General features: G+C 42.6%; 1 protein-coding gene across 2 annotated transcripts in view; it reads right to left on the bottom strand.

Moving 5' to 3' along the window:
- The window catches only part of LOC123723868 (uncharacterized), a 46926-nt gene extending 35668 nt beyond the window's left edge, over positions 1–11258 (bottom strand). Inside the window, exon 1 of one of the 2 annotated variants that reach the window (XM_045710136.1) lies at positions 10835–11258. The gene's annotated coding sequence lies outside the window, so the exon portion shown is untranslated. The remainder of the gene's footprint in view (positions 1–10834) is intronic. The other variant, XM_014178989.2, reaches the window with a different exon arrangement.
- Positions 11259–20356: the final 9098 nt, after the last annotated feature.

Genomic DNA, 20356 nt, shown 5'->3' with positions numbered 1-20356 from the left:
CTTTTACCTTTGAGCAGTGTCAGCACTCCTGAAGGCAGATGCATGCGGAGGGTTTTAAAAGCATTGAAGCTTAAGCAGCCTCACTATAGCCCACTGTAAAAGCAAACCATAATCATGTACAGTGTTCCATTTCAAACAAAGTGTTAAGGCCAATCAAATGATCTTGATTGCTTCCACCGTTGCGGCAATTTGGCTCGTTGTCCACAGTCCCCTTTACAAAGACAAACAATATCACTGTTGTTTTGGGGGTACTAAAATAATGTCATAATAAGACTCCCAAACACATTAATGTGAATGGGGCTAGTTCTTCTCTCTTACGTTCTATCTAAAATGTTCTAGTACTATTTGCCTAACCTCTTTATTTGATCTCAATCTCTTCAGTCAAAGACTCAATCATGGACACTTACTGACAGTTGTGGCTGCTTTGTGTGATGTATTGTTGTCTCTACCTTCTTGCCCTTTGTGCTGTTGACTGTGTCCAATAATGTTTGTACCATGTTCTGTGCTGCTATCATGTTGTGTTGCTACCATGTTGTTGTGATGTTGTGTTGCTACCATGCTGTGTTGTTGCCTTGCTATGTTGCTGTCTTAGGTCTCTCTTTATGTAGTGTTGTCTCTCTTGTTGTGATGTGTGCTTTGTCATATTTATATATATATATATATATATATATATATATATATATATATACATATATATATATACATATATATATATATATATACATACTGCTCAAAAAAATAAAGGGAACACTTAAACAACACATCCTAGATCTGAATTAAAGAAATAATCTTATTAAATACTTTTTTCTTTACATAGTTGAATGTGCTGACAACAAAATCACACAAAAATAATCAATGGAAATCCAATTTATCAACCCATGGAGGTCTGGATTTGGAGTCACACTCAAAACTAAAGTGGAAAACCACACTACAGGCTGATCCAACTTTGATGTAATGTCCTTAAAACAAGTCAAAATGAGGCTCAGTAGTGTGTGTGGCCTCCACGTGCCTGTATGACCTCCCTACAACGCCTGGGCATGCTCCTGATGAGGTGGCGGATGGTCTCCTGAGGGATCTCCTCCCAGACCTGGACTAAAGCATCCGCCAACTCCTGGACAGTCTGTGGTGCAATGTGGCGTTGGTGGATGGAGCGAGACATGATGTCCCAGATGTGCTCAATTGGATTCAGGTCTGGGGAACGGGCGGGCCAGTCCATAGCATCAATGCCTTCCTCTTGCAGGAACTGCTGACACACTCCAGCCACATGAGGTCTAGCATTGTCTTGCATTAGGAGGAACCCAGGGCCAACCGCACCAGCATATGGTCTCACAAGGGGTCTGAGGATCTCATCTCGGTACCTAATGGCAGTCAGGCTACCTCTGGCGAGCACATGGAGGGCTGTGCGACCCACCAAAGAAATGCCACCCCACACCATGACTGACCCACCGCCAAACCGGTCATGCTGGAGGATGTTGCAGGCAGCAGAACGTTCTCCACGGCGTCTCCAGACTCTGTCACGTGTGTCACGTGCTCAGTGTGAACCTGCTTTCATCTGTGAAGAGCACAGAGCGCCAGTGGCGAATTTGCCAATCTTGGTGTTCTCTGGCAAACGCCAAACGTCCTGCACGGTGTTGGGCTGTAAGCACAACCCCCACCTGTGGACGTCGGGCCCTCATACCACCCTCATGGAGTCTGTTTCTGACCGTTTGAGCAGACACATGCACATTTGTGGCCTGCTGGAGGTCATTTTGTAGGGCTCTGGCAGTGCTTCTCCTGCTCCTCCTTGCACAAAGGCGGAGGTTGAGGTCCTGCTGCTGGGTTGTTGCCCTCCTATGGCCTCCTCCACGTCTCCTGATGTACTGGCCTGTCTCCTGGTAGCGCCTCCATGCTCTGGACACTACGCTGACAGACACAGCAAACCTTCTTGCCACAGCTCGCATTGATGTGCCATCCTGGATGAACTGCACTACCTGAGCCACTTGTGTGGGTTGTAGACTCCGTCTCATGCTACCACTAGAGTGAAAGCACCGCCAGCATTCAAAAGTGACCAAAACATCAGCCAGGAAGCATAGGAACTGAGAAGTGGTCTGTGGTTACCACCTGCAGAACCACTCCTTTATTGGGGGTGTCTTGCTTATTGCCTATAATATCCACCTGTTGTCTATTCCATTTGCACAACAGCATGTGAAATTTATTGTCAATCAGTGTTGCTTCCTAAGTGGACAGTGTGATTTCACAGAAGTGTGATTGACTTGGAGTTACATTGTGTTGTTTAAGTGTTCCCTTTATTTTTTGATATACATTTATTTATTTATTTATCCCAGGTCCCCGTCCCCGCAGGAGGCCTTTTGGTAGGCCGTCATTGTAAATAAGAATTTGTTCTTAACTGACTTGCCTAGTTAAATAAAAGTTAAATAAAAAATTTATAAAAAAATAACCTTGTAAGATCGAAAATTGATTGAATTAATAAAAAACTATATATTTGTTATAAACCATCAAAGCTGGACAGACTGTAGCTAAAAAGGAAGTACTCTCGAGGTAATATACTTTTGGACATGCCTTAATTGGCATTGGAAGCAGACATGTAGGGTGACATAAATTTGGCTATTAAGCACGACTCTCCAAAGGACATTGTGACTATCAAAGAACAGACTACGAAATCTATTACTGGCAATGAAATAGCACTTAACAAACATCTCACACATGCCAAGAATGCAAGCTAAAACACTTTGACTCTCTCTCTCTGACTCTCTCAGGCCAAAACATAGCTCTAAACAAAGTAGCAGAGGAGGCATTTCGGCTCTAACAATAACAGAGTGCCTCTTTAACAGGTTTTATTTTCATTAATCACACAAGGAATCCAGGCTACTGCAAGCCCTCCATCTGCAACAAAGCCAAGACAGCTCCACAGACTGTGCTAGTTCTGTAGCAGCCCTAATTATAGCAGCAGGAACGTGAAATGCTTGACATCATCACAGATTCCAAATGTAAACTGCCCTCTTTAGTGCCAGCAGCACCACCCCAAATCCTACAATGAGATATTGCTTGTTTGATTTAACCTTATTGTCCATGGCTTTGACTGCATTTTGATTGTATTTGTATGCATTTTGTATGTAGCTGTAAATTGAAGGACTGTCTGAAGATTAGCCTAATGATTAGCCTAATGAACAGCAACAACAATATTGACCTGCTCAGTATCTCTTGTTCAAAATTAGCAGCACAGTCAGGAACCTCTTTATGGGATGAATATGACTGTACAATCTATGAGCTCCTTAGCCATCCAATGATTTCAAAGGGAAAAACACAATACCACAAAATTATGAAAAAGACAAAAGCATAGGGGTTAGTGAGAGGGAGTGAGAAACAGTGTGTGTGTGTGTGTGTGTGTATGGAAAGAAACAAAACAAAAACGTGGGAGGAAGACAAAAGAATCTCTCAAGCTTGATCAGTCACCAATAGTGTGCTGTTTTCTTAGCCTGGCTAACAATGCAAGATAAAGAGGTCAGCAGACAATCACAAACACTGTTACACCAAGAATCAATTGGGTTCCTCCGGACATGGTTAGTGCTGCATACCACTTTATCCTGTCTCTGAAACATAACATGTTTCAGGGCATTATGTTAGATGCAATCTGTGGTGGATCTTATTTCACAGCTATTATGTTCCTGCATTGCTTGCAAATTAAAGTCCCAATACACAAAAGACAAATCATTCTAAGATATACAGTGCTACCGCACAATTTAGTCGTTAACCTGGGCCTTACACTAGAGATCTTTTCCAATTCATGATCAATTTGTGATCAATTAATAACCAACAGATTGAAATGGATTTTATCCTATCAGACACCAGATTGTCTACAAAATGTTTTTAAGGGATTCATAATGAGGTACAACCATCCAACTTAAGTTTTTGCAGCTAGTTTTCAGTGATAACATGAGAAGATTCTTGTGCATCTGAAATCTATGAATACTTAACTGCTGTTGTGTTTCTAGGGAAATGCAATGGCAAGCAGAACTGCAAAGGTGATGAAGGAGGTATCTTTGTGTGGGTGTGTGTGTGCGTGCTCTGTATCTGTAGATATGTCTGTGTGTACAATCTTAGAAAAAAAGGATTCCAAAAGGGTTCTTCAGCTGTCCACATAGGAGAACCCTTTTTGGCTCCAGGTAGAACTATTTTTGGTTGCAGGTAGAACTTTTTTGGGTTCCATGTTAGACCCTCTGTGTAAAGGGTCCGACTATGAGGACAGCTGAAGAACCCTTTTAGGTTCTAGATAGCAAATCATTTTCTAAGAATGTATGGGGTGGGGAGGACAGTAGCATTGGGAATACAGTGATACACTATCGCTGCCTGTGTCATCCCATCACAGAGCTAATAGCCAGAGAGAGAGGAGCCTGGTTGAAGACTGGGGAAAGCAAGCACTTCATAAAGTGCAACAAATGAAGCCAGACACTTTCGGCTGGCCTTAGTAATAGGGGAGAGGGTTAATATTTTTTCCAAGGAGGCATTTGACAGGGTGCCTGGAATGGTAATGTATCCTTCTCCCCTAAGGCATCTGTAAAAACGAGCAGTCTCTGCAGTATAATTCATCATCATTAGCATATATCATCATACATTATGGGAAATGTTGTATCTGTACTAGGCCTCCCCTTACAAGAAAAAAAAACATGTCAAATTTGAGCTTAAATTTCATGTAATACCATATTTTCACATGTATTACATTTTGAGTTCACATGTTAACACCACCTTTTCACATGTGAGGAGAATAACATGTTTTCACCTCACACGTGATTGCACTTTCACATGTGAAAGTTTCAGTTTTACATGTTAAAAACGTGCACGTGAGAATTGGATATGCAGTTTCACATGTGAAAAACTCCACGCAAAAATCAAAATTTCTAATGTGGAATTGCAAGTTCAGATGTGAAAATCAATCCCGTGAAAAAAATGTTTTTGCAGTTTCACATGTAAGAAAACATCACACATTACAATCTCAATTTCACATGTAAAGTTGCAAATTCACATGTGAAAAACAATAACATGTAAAAAATCTAATTTGCAGTTTCATATGTAAGAAAACAAAAAATTGTGATATTTACATTTACATTTACGTCATTTAGCAGACGCTCTTATCCAGAGCGACTTACAAATTGGTGCATGGATGGTCAGTCCTTGATCCATAGCATAGTCTATGGATTTGAGAGTGGTTGCATTTCTCTAGCGTCATCTCTTAGCGTTTTACCGAAACTATGGGAAAACATTTTGTTAAAGTTTCAATTAAGAATTCACGCTTTCAACAACTGAGTAACAGTGTTATTATATACTGCAATCCTCTAGTGAGTAAGTTACTTTTGTGCCATTAATATCAAGCAAAACTTCTGAAGTCAAGAACAACACTCTTAGTATTGCAAACAAAAATAATGATATTGAAAGCAAAACCCAAAAGTATTGATCGCAAAACAAAATATTGCAAGAAAACAATTTTTAAATGTGAGAGCAAATGAATTGTAAATTAATTAGTGTGTCAAATCGGAGGGCCTGTTGTCCGGACCTCTGGCAGTCTCTATGGGGGTGCCACAGGGTTCAATTCTTGGGCCGACTCTCTTCTCTGTATACATCAATGATGTCGCTCTTGCTGCTGGTGAGTCTCTGATCCACCACTACGCAGACGACACCATTCTGTATACTTCTGGTCCTTCTTTGGACACTGTGTTAACAACCCTCCAGACGAGCTTCAATGCCATACAACTCTCCTTCCGTGGCCTCCAACTGCTCTTAAATACAAGTAAAACTAAATGCATGCTCTTCAACCGATCGCTGCCCGCACCTGCCCGCCCGTCCAGCATCACTACTCTGGACGGTTCTGACTTAGAATATGTGGACAACTACAAATACCTAGGTGTCTGGTTAGACTGTAAACTCTCCTTCCAGACTCACATCAAGCATCTCCAATCCAAAGTTAAATCTAGAATTGGCTTCCTATTTCGCAACAAAGCATCCTTCACTCATGCTGCCAAACATACCCTTGTAAAACTGACCATCCTACCGATCCTCGACTTCGGCGATGTCATTTACAAAATAGCCTCCAATACCCTACTCAATAAATTGGATGCAGTCTATCACAGTGCCATCCGTTTTGTCACCAAAGCCCCATATACTACCCACCACTGCGACCTGTACGCTCTCGTTGGCTGGCCCTCGCTTCATACTCGTCGCCAAACCCACTGGCTCCAGGTCTCCATCTACAAGACCCTGCTAGGTAAAGTCCCCCTTATCTCAGCTCGCTGGTCACCATTACAGCACCATCCTGTAGCACGCGCTCCAGCAGGTATATCTCTCTGGTCACCCCCAAAGCCAATTCCTCCTTCGGCCGCCTCTCCTTCCAGTTCTATGCTGCCAATGACTGGAATGAACTACAAAAATCTCTGAAACTGGAAACACTTATCTCCCTCACTAGCTTTAAGCACCAGCTGTCAGAGCAGCTCACAGATTACTGCACCTGTACATAGCCCATCTATAATTTAGCCCAAACAACTACTCCTTCCCCTACTGTATTTATTTATTTATTTTGCTCCTTTGCACCCCATTATTTCTACTTTGCACTTTCTTCCACTGCAAATCTACCATTCCAGTGTTTTACTTGCTATATTGTATTTACTTCGCCACCATAGCCTTTTTTTTTGCCTTTACCTCCCTTATCTCACCTCATTTGCTCGCATTGTATATAGACTTATTTTTCTACTGTATTATTGACTGTGTTTGTTTTACTCCATGTGTAACTCTGTGTTGTTGAATGTGTCGAACTGCTTTGCTTTATCTTGGCCAGGTTGCAGTTGTAAATGAGAACTTGCTCTCAACTTGCCTACCTGGTTAAATAAAGGTGAAATAAAAAATAAATAAAATGCAAAGAAATTGTTTACCTCTCTCTTTCCTACAATTATCCACCATTTTGGTTGTTACCCAGGCCTTTGCTTTCACTGCCTCTTTTCCAGTTGAAAGTTTTGGCACATTCATTCCAACAACATAGCAACACGACATCCCACTGCTAGTTTCCCTCTGAAGCTAAGGAGGGTCGGTCCCTGAATTGGAGACCATATGTAGCAGGAAGTGGTAAAAATGTATGTGTGGGGAACAAAAACATTTTTCTCACTTTACATTTTTCACGTGAGTTGTTGATGTTGTTTTTTTGTAAGGGTCTCTATATTCTTAGTTATACCAAGACCTCATCTGATGTAGAACTAATTCAACATTCAATGTAGGCTATTAGTAATGGTATGTATGTTGACAATAGCAACATGACAATCTCATAAACTCACTGCCACTCACTGTGGCAATTGCTGAAAATGCAGTTGTTAAATGTTACAGAGGTATTCCTTACTAAATTAAACAATGAAGTGTTTTTACACAGATTGAATACAAAGCACTTTCAGTAAATATATTATGCTCTAAAATAGAATAGAATTTTCAGTAGATGTAGCCTTTCATCTATTAGTTTTCGTCTGTATTCAGGTGAAGATGGCCTGTCTGATACGGACATGGTAATTCCCATGTAAAAGGACCCATGAGCACCAACGTGAAGTTCATAGGAGCATGTCAAATCTTGTGTCAAATGAAAGCTTTTTATAAGATTTTTTTTATTTATGGCATACAGTGCATTATTAAGTATTCAGACCCTTTTACTTTTTCTACATTTTGATACGTTACAGCCTTATTCTAAAATGTATTATTTTTAAAATCCTCATCAATCTACACAAAATACTGAATAATGATGAAGTGAAAACAGGTTTTTAGAAATGTTTGTAAATGTGTTAAAAATGTTAAACAGAAATACCTTATTTACATACAGTTGAAGTCGGAAGTTTACATACACATTAGCTAAATACATTTAAACTCAGTTTTTCACAATTTCTGACATTTAATCCTAGTAAATATTCCTTGTCTTAGGTCAGTTAGGATCACAACTTTATTTTAAGAATGTGAAATGTCAGAATAATAGTAAAGAGAATGATTTATTTCAGCTTTTATTTCTTTCATCACATTCCCAGTGGGTCAGAAGTTTACATACACTCAATTAGTATTTGGTAGCATTGCCTTTAAATTGTTTAACTTGGGTCAAACGTTTCAGGTAGCCTTCCACAAGCTTCCCACAATAAGTTGGGTGAATTTTGGCCCATTCCTCCTGACAGAGCTGGTGTAACTGAGTCAGGTTTGTAGGCCTCCTTGCTCGCACACACTTTTTCAGTTCTGCCCACACATTTTCTATAGGATTGAGGTCAGGGCTTTGTAATGGCCACTCCAATACCTTGACTTTGTTGTCCTTAAGCCATTTTGCCACAACTTTGGAAGTATGCTTGGGGTCATTGTCCATTTGGAAGACCCATTTGTGACCCAGCTTTAACTTCCTGACTGATATCTTGATATGATGCTTCAATATATCCACATATTTTTCCTCCCTCATGATGCCATCTATTTTGTGAAGTGCACCAGTCCCTCCTGCAGCAAAACACCCCCGCAACATGATGCTGCCACCCCCATGCTTCATGGTTGGGATGGTGTTCTTCGGCTTGCAAGCCTCCCCCTTTTTCCTCCATACATAACGATGGTCATTATGGCCAAGCAGTTCTATTTTTGTTTCATCAGACCAGAGGAAATTTCTCCAAAACGTACGATCTTTGGCCCCATGTGCAGTTGCAAACCGTAGTCTGTTTTTTTAAGGCAGTTTTGGAGCAGTGGCTTCTTCCTTGCTGAGCGGCCTTTCAATTTATGCCGATATAGGACTCGTTTTACTGTGGATATAGATACTTTGTACCTGTTTCCTCCAGCATCTTCACAAGGTCCTTTGCTGTTGTTTTGGGATTGATTTGCACTTTTCGCACCAAAATACGTTCATCTCTAGGAGACAGAATGCGTCTCCTTTCTGAGCGGTATGACGGCTGCATGGTCCCATGGTGTTTATACTTGCGTACTATTGTTTGTACAGATGAACGTGGTACCTTCAGGCATTTGGAAATTGCTCCCAAGGATGAACCAGACTTGTGGAGGTCTGCAAAAAAAAATTCTGAGGTCTTGGCTGATTTCTTTTGATTTTCCCATGATGTCAAGCAAAGAGGCACTGAGTTTGAAGGTAGGCCTTGAAATACATCCACAGGTACACCTCCAATTGACTCAAATGATGTCAATTAGCTTATCAGAAGCTTCTAAAGCCATGACATCATTTTCTGGAATTTTCCAAGCTGTTTAAAGGCACAGTCAACCTAGTGTATGTAAACTTCTGACCCACTGCAATTGTGATACAGTGAATTATAAGTTAAATAATCTGTCTGTAAACAATTGTTGGAAAAATTACTTGTTCATGCACAAAGTAGATGTCCTAACCGACTTGCCTAAGCTATAGTTTGTTAACAAGAAATTTGTGGAGTGGTTGAAAAACGAGTTTTAATGACTCCAACCTAATTGTATGTAAACTTCCGACTTCAACTGTAAGTATTCAGACTCTTGGCTATGAGACTCAAAATTGAGCTCAGGTGCATCCTGTTTCCATTGTCCATACTTGAGATGTTTATACAACTTGATTGGAGTCCACCTGTGGTAAGTTCAATTGATTGGACATGATTTGGAAAGGCACACACCTGTCTATATAAGGTCCCACAGTTGACAGTGCATCTCAGAGCAAAAACCAAGCCACCAGGACGAAGGAATTGTTCGTAGAGCTCCGAGACAGGATTGTGTGAATGCACAGATCTGGGGAAGGGTACCAAAACATTTCTGCAGAATTGAAGGTCCCAAAGAACACAGTGGCCTCCATCATTCTTAAATGGAAGTGGTTTGGAACCGCCAAGAAACTTCCTAGAGCTGGATGCCCAGCCAAACTGAGTAATTGGGGGAGAAGGGCCTTGGTCAGAGAGGTGACAGAGCTCCAGAGTTCCTCTGTGGAGATGGGAGTACCTTCCTGAAGGACAACCATCTCTCTGAATGTCCTTGAGTGGCCCAGCCAGAGCCCAGACTTGAACCCAATCGAACATCTCTGGAGAGACCTGAAAATAGCTGTGCAGCAACGCTCCCCATCCAACCTGACAGAGCTTGAGAAGATCTCCAGAGAAGAATGGGAGAAACTCCCCAAAGACAGGTGTGCCAAGCTTGTAGCATCATACCAAGAAGACTCAAGGCTATAATCGCTGCCAAAGGTGCTTCAACAAAGTACTGAATAAAGGGTCTGAATACTTATGTAAATGTTATATTTACGGTTTTTATTTTTAATACATTTTCTAAATTTTCTAAAAACCTGTTTTTGCTTTCTCATTATGGGGTATTGTGTGTAAATTAATTAGAATAAAAAAAAAATACATTTCAGAATAAGGCGGGGTACTTTCCGAATGCACTGTATGGTTTGTTAAACTTTGAAATGGTTTTTGTTTGGCATACATTTTGAAGTGAAAAATCTGAGTCTCCGTTACGATGGAATTGCCCACATCCTGATAAAAATCTTAATTTACAATCTCCTCACGTAGCTCACAATCCATATGACCTAGTATTCGATCACACACAACTTTTCCACTTACGAGCAAAACTTAATTTGCCAATGTGTAAAACCAAAATATGCAATGCGGGACAAAATAATAGATAAATTACAGCAACATCGACGGCACTTTTAGAGGTTGCACATCCTAAAGGTACACCACGAAAACATGGTACAATGTCCTGATATTAGTCATTGATATATCGGAGAAGAAGGCTACTTTTGCCATTTGATATAATTTAACCTATAACAAACGACCTGCAGAGGAACGTGACATCCTGTAGATTAATCACATGCAAATGTATAAAACGTGTCACTTACCGGACCATTAGATAGGCTAAACGTTGCAGAAGGACAGCAAGGTTTCGGTGAGTTGGTCTGACCGCATGTTACTATGTAGCATAGACCATGGAATAAGAGATGCGTTGTCTATTACACCGGCGTACTGCAGGCAACACGCTGTTATTGGCACTGCAGTCCGCAGCTTCGAGTTCCATCAAGTATGGAGGTCGTCAAGTTGAAATAGACATTACGTGATGTAGATACACAAAGGCGACGGTAGCCTATGTAGTGCTGAAATGGACAGCTTCTTACGTTGTTCCTATGGGTTTTTTATGGGAACGAAATATGCCGGTGGAGCGTCTACTGCAACATAACAGTCGGATATTCTATCTTTCCAGACGTCACAACACACTAGAGCATGCTCACACCATCTCACACCCTCCCTGCCGGTTCGAGCATGCTCAGTCACTGCAGCCCAGACTCATTAGTTTGCACATATGACAAGTTATTCAGTTGTTGTGGGGAGGGATACGTGAGCACGGCTAGACTACAGTATGATGGCAATGCTGTTAGCAAGGACTTGTCTGGCACTGAGAGACTGGGGATATTCTGAGGATATTCTGGGAGTCACAGGTGTTGTCCAGACCACTGATAAGGGGAGTACAGATAGATCTATGACATGATTTTGCTTATAGGTGTTACTCATAATTTCTACACATTTACACAGCATAGCCTACACCTTGATGAAAATCTGAGATAAGCAAAATACAGTATGTCTATGGATTTCATGTTTAGGAAAAGTCAGGAGTTGATTATGAACCCTTTATGAAAAGTTCCTGGTGCGAGTGGAACCCCCTCATAGATGTAGCAGTACAGGGAAGAGCAGGCTATGATTTATGTGAGATGCAGTATACATAAGGGGTTTCATTGGAAAACTCAACAGTAAGGTAAGATACTGTATTAATTCCCAGGCTCCTGACACAAACATAAACACACATTTTAAATACTTTATTTGAACCTACAAATCACATTACAGTCGAGAAGGATAAAACATTTCAAAGGACATGGATATCTGGAAACTTATGGATACAGAAAGCACATTCTTCTCCATACAGCTACCCTGCCCATGACCGCTGACACGGAGCAGTACCTTACGAGCTGGTTTGCCTTTGTCCTATGCAGGCCTGCAATCTGAAGGCCACGTACTGTCAGCATATGTACATGATGGCCGAGATTCCCAAAATTCAGCACCACAAATTTGCACTGATAACCAAGCCTGTTTAGGCGTGACACAAGGGGCTGGTATGTAGGAGATCTGCTCCATGTCGGAGTCAAACGAGCAACATACTTCCAAAATGAACACCTTCCTTCAGCTTTCCCCCCATAAGAAAAAACATCTTCATCAATATCAAACCAGCCTCCTCTGACAAGAGAATGTTTGTCAATATGCACTGATGGTGGTACTGCCTGTCTCACCTCTCTCTCTCTCTCTCACACTCACACACACCTTGATACAGGTCTTTTTGAAATTATAGACATGACAGGCAACTAGAAAGCAGAACCACTGCACAGAATGCTGCTCCACTGGTTTCCCTGTTGTAATGAGTGAAAAGGTGTTGCACTGAACAATTTACTCTTTTATACTGCATACATTACAGTAAAAATAACTCTACATTATTTCAGTGGAGTTTAAGAGAAGGCATTGGTAAAACATTTGTACTTATTGAAATACATTTCACTGAAAGATTGACAGTAGTATAACCACCAAGTTCAAATCAAATCAAAGTTTATTTGTCATGTGCGCCGAATACAACAGGTTTAGACCTTACAGTGAAATGCTTACTTACAAGCCCTAACCAACAGTGCCATTTTTAAGTAAAAAATAGGTATTAGGTAAACAATAGATAACTAAAGAAATAAAAAATATACACTGCTCAAAAAAATAAAGGGAACACTAAAATAACACATCCTAGATCTGAATGAATGGAATAATCTTATTAAATACCTTTTTCTTTACATAGTTGAATGTGCTGACAACAAAATCACACAAAAATAATCAATGGAAATCCAATTTATCAACCCATGGAGGTCTGGATTTGGAGTCACACTCACAATTAAAGTGGAAAACCACACTACAGGCTGATCCAACTTTGATGTAATGTCCTTAAAACAAGTCAAAATGAGGCTCAGTTGTGTGTGTGGCCTCCACGTGCCTGTATGACCTCCCTACAACGCCTGGGCATGCTCCTGATGAGGTGGCGGATGGTCTCCTGAGAGATCTCCTCCCAGACCTGGACTAAAGCATCCGCCAACTTCTGGACAGTCTGTGGTGCAATGTTGGTGGATGGAGCGAGACATGATGTCCCAGATGTGCTCAATTGGATTCAGGTCTGGGGAACGGGCGGGCCAGTCCATAGCATCAATGCCTTCCTCTTGCAGGAACTGCTAACACACTCCAGCCACATGAGGTCTAGCATTGTCTTGCATTAGGAGGAACCCAGGGCCAACCGCACCAGCATATGGTCTCACAAGGGGTCTGAGGATCTCATCTCGGTACCTAATGGCAGTCAGGCTACCTCTGGCGAGCACATGGAGGGCTGTGTGGCCCCCCAAAGAAATGCCACCCCACACCATGACTGACCCACTGCCAAACCGGTCATGCTGGAGGATGTTGCAGGCAGCAGAACATTCTCCACGGCGTCTCCAGACTCTGTCACATCTGTCACATGTGCTCAGTGTGAACCTGCTTTCATCTGTGAAGAGCACGGGGCGCCAGTGGCGAATTTGCCAATCTTGGTGTTCTATGGCAAATGCCAAACGTCCTGCACGGTGTTGGGCTGTAAGCACAACCCCCACCTGTGGACGTCGGGCCCTCATACCACCCTCATGGAGTCTGTTTCTGACCGTTTGAGCAGACACATGCACATTTGTGGCCTGCTGGAGGTCATTTTGCAGGGCTCTGGCAGTGCTCCTCCTGCTCCTCCTTGCACAAAGGCGGAGGTAGCGGTCCTGCTGCTGGGTTGTTGCCCTCCTACGGCCTCCTCCATGTCTCCTGATGTACTGGCCTGTCACTTGGTAGCGCCTCCATGCTCTGGACACTACGCTAACAGACACAGCAAACCTTCTTGCCACAGCTCGCATTGATGTGCCATCCTGGATGAGCTGCACTACCTTAGCCACTTGTGTGGGTTGTAGACTCCGTCTCATGCTACCACTAGAGTGAAAGCACCGCCAGCATTCAAAATTGACCAAAACATCAGCCAGGAAGCATAGGAACTGAGAAGTGGTCTGTGGTTACCACCTGCAGACCCACTCCTTTATTGGGGGTGTCTTGCTTATTGCCTATAATATCCACCTGTTGTCTATTCCATTTGCACAACAGCATGTGAAATTTATTGTCAATCAGTGTTGCTTCCTAAGTGGACAGTTTGATTTCACAGAAGTGTGATTGACTTGGAGTTACATTGTGTTGTTTAAGTGTTCCCTATATTTTTTTGAGCAGTGTATATAAACAGTAAAATGACTGAAAATAACAGCTAGTGAGGCCATACCCTTGTCTGTACATTATGCCCTGACTCTGTCCTACCACGCCCAGAAATCTGCTCCTTTTATTCACTGCTCCCAACGCACTGGACGACCAGTTCTTATAGCCTTTATCCATACCCTCATCCTACTCCTCCTCTGTTCCTCTGTTGATGTAGAAGTTAACCCAGGCCCTGTGTGTCCGCAGGCGCTCTCATTTGTGGACTTCTGTAACCGTAAAAGCCTTGGTTTCATGCATGTTAACATCAGAAGTCTCCTCCCTAAGTTTGCTTTACTCACTGCTTTTGCACACTCCGCCAACCCTGATGTCCTAGCCGTGTCTGAATCCTGGCTTAGAAAGGCCACCCAAAAAATCTGAAATGTCCATCCCCACCTACAACATTTTCTATCAAGATTAAACTGCTAAAGGGGGCGGAGTTGCAATCTACTGCAGAAAAAGCTTGCAGAGTTCTGTCATACTATCCAGGTCTATGCCCAAACAGTTCGAACTTCGACTTTTAAAAATCCATCTCTCCAGAAATAAGTCTCTCACTGTTGCCGCTTGTTATAGACCCCCCTCAGCTCCCAGCTGTGCCCTGGACACCATATGTGAATTGATTTCCCCCCATCTATCGTCAGAGTTCGTACTGTTAGGTGACCTAAATTGGGATATGCTTAACATCCCGGCCGTCCTACAATCTAAGCTTGATGCCCTCAATCTCACACAAATTATCAAGGAACCTACCAGGTACAACCCTGAATCCGTAAACATGGGCACCCTCATAGATATCATCCTAACCAACTTGCCCTCTAAACACCTCTGCTGTTTTCAACCAGGATCTCAGCAATCACTGCCTCATTGCCTGTGTCCGTTATGGGTCCGCGGTCAAACGACCACCCCTCATCACTGTCAAACGCTCCCTAAAACACTTCTGCGAGCAGGCCATTCTAATCGACCTGGCCCGGGTATCCTGGAAGGATATTGAACTCATCCCGTCAGTAGAGGATGCCTGGTTGTTCTTTAAAAGGGTTTTCCTCACCAACTTAAATAAGCATACCCCTTTCAAAAAATGTAGAACTAAGAACAGAGAACTAACAGAGAACTAAGAACAGCCCTTGGTTCACTCCAGACTTGACTGCCCTTGACCAGGACAAAAACATCCTGTGGCGTACTGCACTAGCATTGAATAGTCCCCGCGATATGCAACTTTTCAAGGAAGTCAGGAACCAATATACAGAGTCAGTTAGGAAAGCAAAGGCTAGCTTTTTCAAAAAGAAATTTGCATCCTGCAGCACTAATTCCAAAAAGTTTTGGGACACTGTAAAGTCCATGAAGAATAAGAGCACCTCCTCCCAGCTGCCCACTGCACTGAGGCTAGGAAACACTGTCACCACCGATAAATCCACGATAATCGAGAATTGAATGCAGTCTATCACAGTGCCATCCGTTTTGTCACCAAAGCCCCATATACTACCCACCCCTGCGACCTGTATGCTGTCGTTAGCTGGTCCTCGCTACATATTCGTCGCCAAACCCACTGGCTCCAGGTCATCTATAAGTCTTTGCTAGGTAAAGCTCCGCCTTATCTCAGCTCACTGGTCACCATAGCAACACCCACCCCTAGCATGCGCTCCAGCAGGTATATTTCACTGGTCATCCCTAAAGCCAAGACCTCTTTGGCTGCCTTTCCTTCCAGTTCTCTGCTGCCAGTGACTGGAATGAATTGCAAAAGTCACTGAAGTTGGAGACGGATATCTCCTTCATTAACTTTAATCATCAGCTGTCAGAGCAGCTTACCGATCGCTGCAGCTGTACACAGCCCATCTGTAATTAGCCCATCCAACTACCTACCTCATCCCCATATTTGTTTTTGTTTTTCTGCTCTTTTGCAAACCAATATTTCTACTTGCACATCCTCATCTGCACATCTATCATTCCAGTGTTAATTGCTAAATTGTAATTTTCTTCGCCACTATGGCCTATTTATTGCCTTACCTCCTTACTTCATTTTCACACAATGTATACAGATTTTTCTATTGTGTTATTGACTGTACGTTTGTTTATCCCATGTGTAACTGTGTGCTTTTGTTTTTGTCGCACTGCTTTGCTTTATCTTGGCCAGGACGCAGTTGTAAATGAGAACTTGTTCTCAACTGGCCTACCTGGTTAAATAAAGGGGATCAGAGTCAATGTGCGGGGGCACCGTTTAGTCGGTAATATGAGGTAATATGTACATGAATGTATAGTTAAAGTGACTATGCATAGATGATAAACAGAGAGTAGCAGCAGCGTAAAAGAGGGGTTGGCGGGGAATAGGTTTTGTTGTTCCTTTCAGTCTCCTGAGAGGGAATAGGTTTTGCCGTGCCCTCTTCACGACTGTCTTGGTGTGTTTGGACCATTCTAGTTTGTTGGTGACACCAAGGTCCTTGAAGCTCTCAACCTGCTCCACTACAGCCCCGTTGATGAGAATGGGGGCGTGCTCGGTCCTCCTTTTCCTGTACTCCACAATCATCTCCTTTGTCTTGATTACGTTGAGGGAAAGGTTGTTATTCTGGCACCACCCGGCCAGGTCTCTGACCTCCTCCCTATAGGCTGTCTCGTTGTTGTCGGTGATCAGGCCAGAGGGAGGTGTTTAGTCCCAGGATCCTTAGCTTAGTGATGAGCTTTGAGGGCAATATGTTGTTGAACTCTGAGCTGTAGTTAATGAATAGCATTCTCACGTACAGTATGTGTTCCTTTTTTCCAGGTGGGAAAGTGCAGTGTTGAGTGCATCTGTGGATATTGTGTTAAACCTCTTCAAAGTTAGGAGGGTTTGTCACAAATTAAGTGGGAAACTGTCACCAAATTCAGCCCAGAATGAAAGTTCTTTCGAACATGACAGTACCTGTGTGTTTGTTTCGCTGTCCTGGTCCACCCAGGCTGCAGGTAAGGTCAAGGATAGCAGGGTTCGGTACACAAATCTGGTTCTCGGTAGGTCCAGGTCTAAACGCCAACAGGTAAGTCCAAAACAGTCCAGCTCGTACACGGTAAATCCAGCCAATGTAGATTATCTCTTTCTCTATGGTTCATAGATCCTTCCCGCCCTCTCTCCCTCTTCCTGGTTTTTCTTGACCTTTTATCTGTGGGTCGGCTCCACCTTCTGAGGGTTCCCCTTGCTTCTGGGAATTGTAGTTTTGGCAGTCGGCCATTTTGTGATATGTAGTTCTGATCGGGGTGGCCATTTTAGTGATCGGGCAGAGCCCGTTTATTAGTTCTGCCCTCACATATCTGCCATTTATCACTCGACCCCCTTCTTTGCCACAATATGTTTGAGCAGTATGCAAATTGGTGTGGGTCTAGGGTTTCTGGGATAATGGTGTTAATGTGGGCCATTACCAGCCACTAAGGACATGAGTGCTACGGGTCTGTAGTCAGGTTAGGCAGGTTACCTTAGTGCCCTTGGGCACAGGGACTATGGGGGTCAGCTTGAAGCATGTTGGTATTACAGACTCAATCAGGGATATGTTGAAAATGTCGGTGAAGACACCTGCCAATTGGTCAGCACATGCCCGGAGCACACGTCCTGGTAATCCGTCTGGACCAGCTGCCTTGTGAATGTTGAACTGTGTAACGGTCGTACTCACATCGGCTACGGAGAGCATGATCACACAGTCGTCCGGAACAGCTGATGCTCTCATGCATGCCTCAGTGTTGCTTGCCTCTGGGCTAGCAAAATAGTCCTGTATTTTAGCATCTGCTTCATCTGACCACTTTTTTTATAGACCAATCACTGGTGCTTCCTGCTTTAATTTTTGCTTGTAAGCAGGAATCAGGAGGATAGAATTATGGTCAGAATTGCCAAATGGAGGGCGAGGGAGAGCTTTGTATGCGTCTCTGTGTGTGGAGTAAAGGTGATCTAGAGTTTTTCCCCCTCTGGTTGCGCATTTAAGATGCTGATAGAAATGAGGTAAAACTGATTTAAGTTTCCCTGCATTAAAGTCCCCGCTCACCCAGAGCGCCGCCTCTGGTTGAGCGGTTTCCTGTTTGCTTATTTCCTTATACAGCTGACTCAGTGCGGTCTTAGTGTCAGCATCCATCTGTGGTGGTAAATAAACAGCCACAAAAATCATAGATGAAAACTCTCTTGGCAAATAGTGTGGTCTACAGCTTATCATGAGATATTCTACTTCAGGCGTGCAAAATCTAGAGACTTCCTTAGATGTCATGCACCAGCTGTTGTTTTCAAATGTACACAGACCGTCCCCCCTCATGTGCTGTTCTATCTAGCTGGTGCAGCGTATATCCTGCTTGCTGAATGTTTTCCATGTCGTCATTCAGCCACGATTCGGTGAAACATAAGATATTACAGTTTTTGATGTCCTGTTGGTAGGATTTTCATGATCGTACCTCGTCGAATTTATTGTCCAATGATTGTACGTTGGCAAGTAATGTTGATGGTAAGGGTAGATTTCCCACTCGCCGTCGGCGGATCCTTACGAGGCACCCCGCCCTGTGTCCTCTATACCTGTGTCTCTTTCTCTTGCCAATGACGGGGATTTTGGCCTTGTCGGGTGTCTGAAGTACGTGTTCTGCTTGTTAAAGAAAAAATCTTTGTCTAATCCGAGGTGAGTGATCGCTGTCCTGATATCCAGAAGCTCTTTTTTGCCGTAAGATACAGTGGCAGAAACATTATGTACAAAATAATGGATAAAATACGTGAAAAAAACACATGATAGCACAATTGGTTAGGCGCCCGTAAAATGGCTGCCATTTCTTCCGGCGCCATCTTCTTATCACTGGAAACTGGTGTGTTAGTGCTGGGATAGAGGAAAAATGTGCACCTTCTGGGGTGTCTGAGAAACACTGCACTGGGGGACCATCATGTCCAGGTAAACTGATCTGTAATTCCCACTCTCTCTCTCAGTACATGGCACTGGTCTCTATCTTTTCAACTACAGTAGGCTGCTGCTCTCTATATTTTCTCCTGCTCTCTCCTGCCTCCTATTGGCTTCAAGGGAGGATGTAAGTACACTGAAGGGCAGGGAGGTTGTTAGAGAGCAGAGATAAGACTCTGCAGCCCTGGCCTCATGCCGGGGTAAAGGCAGATCTATGATGCCTCGTTCTTACTTTCACAGCCTGTTGTTGACTTTTATTCAAACAAACAATATTCGTTCCCATGAGAACTCTATGGAATGTGCATCTAGGTTACTTATAGGTTTTTTTTATCCATTTGGGATGACATCTGTCTGCTGTTATTGTAAATGCATTGTAAATGTAAATTATTTAACAAGGTTTATCCCAAGTGCATTTATTATGTATTGGTTTATGCGTTTAAGTCTTGAGTTATTACATATCTGCAGACACAGTATCCCATACTATTACACCCCTAGCACATCTTAGCTTTGTCCAGAAGATGGCATCATTCTCATACCAATAAGTTCTTAGCCAGGCTTCCAAACTCATTGGCTGGTGAATGAGACTGAGCTTAAATTCTAACAGCGTTATCGGATAAACTGTTGGCCACATGTGCTGGCTACATCATTCTGGGCAAACCTGTATTATTTCAAATGTATAGAAATGCTTGAATGCTTTTATTAAATTGTTTATTTGTCTGTGATTAGGTTTTAACTGAATTTTACATGCAACACAATTTCAAATGATGCATCGGTGGAAATGATGAACAGATGGCATGGCAACAGTCTCCACATTTGAATGTTTATTTGTCTTGTATTATGCAGTGATCAAATTAATGTGTATTTCTGTTATATTATGCAATGATAAAATGACAGGCCTGAGCATATTGATTTTGTAATAATTAATTGGTAATCCCTATGCTGATTTTTGCTGCCTACTAATTTAAAAATGTATTTTACTCAGATTTAGCTAGGTTAAATCAGGGAGTAAGTACAGATTGGGATATGTGGGACATAGTTTGACCACACACACACCCTGCAGGTGTATAAGTGTGTAACAAGTGAGTAATAGGACAAATATAACCACCCACCAATGTATAAACAGTATGTCAGGTGCTGCTGATAAGACACCATTGGAATGCATTG

Source organism: Salmo salar, chromosome ssa28 (genome assembly GCF_905237065.1).
Source record: "Salmo salar chromosome ssa28, Ssal_v3.1, whole genome shotgun sequence".
NCBI lineage: Eukaryota > Metazoa > Chordata > Actinopteri > Salmoniformes > Salmonidae > Salmo > Salmo salar.
Note: the sequence above shows the minus strand (reverse complement) of the source record. Positions and strands in the feature narration are given on the sequence as shown.